Source organism: Nannospalax galili, unplaced genomic scaffold, assembly GCF_000622305.1.
Source record: "Nannospalax galili isolate Female #2095 unplaced genomic scaffold, S.galili_v1.0 scaffold1508, whole genome shotgun sequence".
Classification (NCBI taxonomy): Eukaryota; Metazoa; Chordata; class Mammalia; order Rodentia; family Spalacidae; genus Nannospalax; species Nannospalax galili.
The window spans coordinates 193,818-198,330 of record NW_008358858.1 but is presented as its reverse complement, the minus strand read 5'-3'; the positions used below and the strand labels follow the sequence as shown (position 1 = coordinate 198,330).

Sequence of the window (4,513 nt, the reverse complement as noted above, 5' to 3'; positions counted from 1 at the left end):
GTCAATTCCAAATGGATCAAAGACCTCAATGTAAAGTCTGAAACTCTAAAACTGTTAGAAGAAAACATTGGGAAAAACCTACAAGATATAGGTGTAGGAAAGGATTTTCTAAACCAGATATCAATTGCTCAGGAAACAAGGGCAAGAATTAACAAATGGGACCCTATAATAATACATGTTCCCCAGCCATGTAGACAGCTGATGATCACAAGTCCAAGGTTTCTCAGGCTACAGAGTGAGTGAAAGCCATCCTAGACAATGTAGTGAGACCCTATATCAAAATACAAAGTACCAAGAGGAATGGGGACATAGTTCAGTGGTGGAGTACATGCCTAGATGCAGAAGACCCTAGGTTCAGTCCCCAGTATTAAAAATTCTATTTCAGCCCGGCACAGTGGCACACACCTTTAATCCCAACACTACTTGGGAGGCAGAGGCAGGCAAATCTCTGTGAGTTCAAGGCCAGCTGGGGCTACAGGGAGACCCTGTCTAAGAAAGACAAAATAAATAAATAAGTAAATAAATAAATAAATAATAAATAAATAAATAAACCCTAACCCCCCCAAACCTGTATTTCTATATACTTGCAATGAACAATTATATTTTAATTGCATTTGCAATGAAGTAAAAACAGAAATAAATTTTATTAATAAAGGAGGTAAAAGAAAGGCTTTTATACTGAAAACATAAAATGTTCCTAAAAATTTAAATGCTACCTAAGTAAGTGGAAAGACATCTAATAATCTGGATTGGAAAAATTTAATATTGCTAAAACGATGATGATACCCAAGCTATCTACTGATTCAGAGCAATCCCTACAAAATTGCAATGGCATTTTTAGAAGGGGAAAAAGAAAAACCCACCATAAAACTCGTATGGAAGACTGAAAAGCTAACAATTCGTAAAAATAAAAATTTTTTAAAAAAACAGAAATGTCTCACATTCATAATTTCAAGACTTAATACAAAACTATAATACTCAAAACAGTATTGGTACTGATACAAAGATACACACACCAATGGGATAAATAAAGAGAATTCAGAAACACATTTTTGTCTATGTGGTCAATAAGATAACCCCAAAAGAAAACAATAGTGAAAGTTGGATGGGAGGGGGAGGGGGAGGGGGAGGGACAGGGAGAGGGACAGGGAGAGGGAGAGAGAGATCCACTCCTCAAGAATGAACTTAAGTGGGTTGGTACGAGGATGTGAGTTTGATACCTAGCCCCCACATTTAAAAAGAAAGGTGTGGGGGCATCAGGACTGTAATCCTAGAGGAGGGAAGGCATAAGGATCATTCGGGCCTGCTGGCTAGCTGCCTAGATGAATCAGCAAGCTCCAGATTCAGTGAGAGATCCTGTCTCAAAAAGTAAGGTGGGGAGTGGGGGCAATGAGATGGGTCAGTAGGCAAAGTGATTGTTCTGCATGTTTGACAACTTTAGTCTGACCCCCAGAACTGACAAAGGTGAAAGGAGAGAACTGACTCCACAAAGTTGTCCTTCAAGCTCCACATTCATGTGGTGGCATGCACACACACACAAATATTAAGTAAAATAAGGGTTTCTTTATGTACGATGGAGAGTGATTGAGGAAGACATGCCGTTGACCGCTGACCTCCATATGCACCTGCATACATGCATGCACAAACACACACAAAGAATTAACTTAAGCCCTTAATTTATTACCATTCAGGATAACTACTTTGAAATGAATCAAAGACCCAAAATACTAAAACTGTAAAAGTCTCAGAGGAAACAGAGGGAAATCCGTGTGTCATCAGATAAGGCAACGATTTCCTGCATAAGACACAAAAGGCACCAGCAAAGAGACAGTAGATGCACTAGATTTCAGCAAAAATTATTAACAATTTTTTGTTATACCATTAGGAGAGGGGACAAAACCCACAGAATAGCAAAAATATTTGCAAGTCATATGTCAAATAAGGGATTGACACCAGAACATGTAAAAACACAACACAACAAAAAATAACCAATTCAAAACGTAGCAAAGTTTGAACACACAGATCTCCAAACAAGATATAGTCAATAAGCATATGAAAAGATGTTCAAGATAGTCAATAAGCATATTAAAGGATGTGCAATAAATACCACTAGTCATTAGAAAAATGCAAACCAAGGCACAATGAGTTCGCACTTCACCCTCTATGGCTGCTGTAATTTTAATAATAATAAAAATAACATAACGTGTTGATGAGGATGTGGAAATATCAGAACATATGCACACTGCTGGTAAGAATGCATATGGTACTAATGCTCTGTTAAAAAGTTTGACAATTCCTCAAAAAACTAACATAGATTTACCACAGAACCCAACAATTCCATTCCTGGACAGGTACCCAGAAGAATGGAGGGATTCAAACAGATCCTTGTTCACCAATGTTCATTACATCATTATTCACAGTAGTCAAAAGGTGGAAACAACACAAAAGCCCATCCATAGGAAATGTATGATGCATACAGCTGAAATATCATTCAGTCTTTAAAAATCTGTATGTGCTACAATATAGTTGAATCTTGAAAACATACTAAGTAAAATAAGCCAGACATAAGAAACCATATTATGTGACTTAGCTTATATGAAATACCTAAAATAGGAAAATTGATAGAGACAGAAAACAGAAATTAGTACCAGGAGTTGAGGGGCAGGAGAAATGGGGAACTAGCACTGAACAGTTATAGAATTTCTCTTTGGTAGAATGAAGCACTTTTGGAAATAATTTAGCAATAATAGCTTATAACGCCATAAATTAATACCACTGAACTATACACTTAAAAATAGTTCAGATGGAGCCAGGTGTGGTAGTGTGCACCTGTGATCCAGCATTTGGGAGATGGAGACAGGAGGATCAAGAACTCAAGGTCATCCTCAGCTACATAACAAATTTAAGGCCAGTTTGTGCTACATGAAATGCTCAAAAAAAAAAAAAATCACAATAAAAAACAGTTAAAAGGGGAAGCAATATATTTTTAAATTTTAAAAATATATAAAGACTGCAAAGCCATTTAAAAGATCCCTGTGTCATTACAGTTGAGTTTTGAGATTCAGTGATAGAACCATAAGACCAATATATCCATTATTTGAATATTTCCTATTTCTCCACTGCATTTGAAAAAAATTATGTTTTCAACTTGCTTCTAAAAATTCATCAGCAATATTTAACAAGTGTCTTATAACGTATGTCTATAAAAAATTAAGAATTCTATCTACCAAAAGCTCATTTTAAGGAACTCTATGTGATAAAAATGATTTTGTCTATTAGTAAATTGCAAAAAACAATATTCATTATAACAACTGAAAAATATTTAATAACCACTATACCACTGCTCTTGAAAGAAATTCAGGTCATAGAAGGGACTCATTGGGCTGTTCTACTGTTGATAAATGGAAAGCTGTTCTGACCAGATATTGTATTTAGGGATGACACAGAGTACGGCATCATCTAAAAACGACAATATCTTGACTTCAGTTCTGTACAGTTAAGTACCTTCACTATGGCAACTACTTTCTGAGGGATTTTCCATATTCCCTCCCTCGCCTTTCTCTGAAAAGTTCCCCTCAATTCCCAAGGGTATGTAAAGTATGTATGGTAAGGCCCTAGCTCACTTGCCAGATTTATGTGGACTAGTGTGAAAACCTGGCCTAAGCTGTGGAACAAATAATTTAAATCTATGTTCATGATTGTAATATCGTCTTGATTCACTGTTGCTTTGATCAGAGGAAATTTACATCATGTTAATTAGTAGATGTGATAAATATTACCATTGAAATCTACCCCAAGACTTTATAGACATACACAGGTGCCAAGGATCCAAACGCAAGTGATTATGACTAGTAATAATCAGACAGATTAGAAAACACATGTGTAAACATCTGCATGTCAATTGCATTAAAAATGAATTTTTCTGTATAAAACTGTGTATTTTAATAATGAAATGGAGATCTTTTTAAAAGGTTAAAACCTCATTTAATTTTATGTCTTATAGGGTTTATACTGAGTACAATATTGTATAACTGTAATAATTCAACTGTAAAACTAAAACTGTACAGCCAATTTTGTAAGAGATGCAGCCTAGCTCAGAAAATTGTTATTGAATATGTCAATGTTGATGTAATGGTAATGAAATGCTTCTTCTAAGTATGTGGTTATTAAATAAATAATTTTTTATGGGGGATAAAACTTATTTTTTTTCTTTTGTTTTACATTTAAAAAATATTTAATAATCACATAATTATTAGAAGCATTTCATTGCATCAGCATTGACATAGTCAATAACAGTTTCCAGAGCAAAGATGCATCTCTTTCAAAATTGGCTGTAAATTTTGAACTAATACAGCTATACATTATTGTACTCAGTATAAACCCTATCTGATTTCCATTTTTTAAGATTTAATTATTCACTAATTTGTTTGAAAGTTTGGGTAGCCCTATTCATTACTTATATGTCAGTCTTTTTACTCATATGTAAGAAAAATACATTCTGTAGAAGCAGAAA

The 4,513-nt window shown here is 34.7% G+C and overlaps 1 protein-coding gene across 12 annotated transcripts in view; it reads right to left on the bottom strand.

Moving 5' to 3' along the window:
* Cdc42bpa (CDC42 binding protein kinase alpha) overlaps window positions 1-4,513 on the bottom strand; it is a 311,536-nt gene that overhangs the window by 257,016 nt on the left and 50,007 nt on the right. The gene's annotated exons all lie outside the window — the stretch shown is intronic.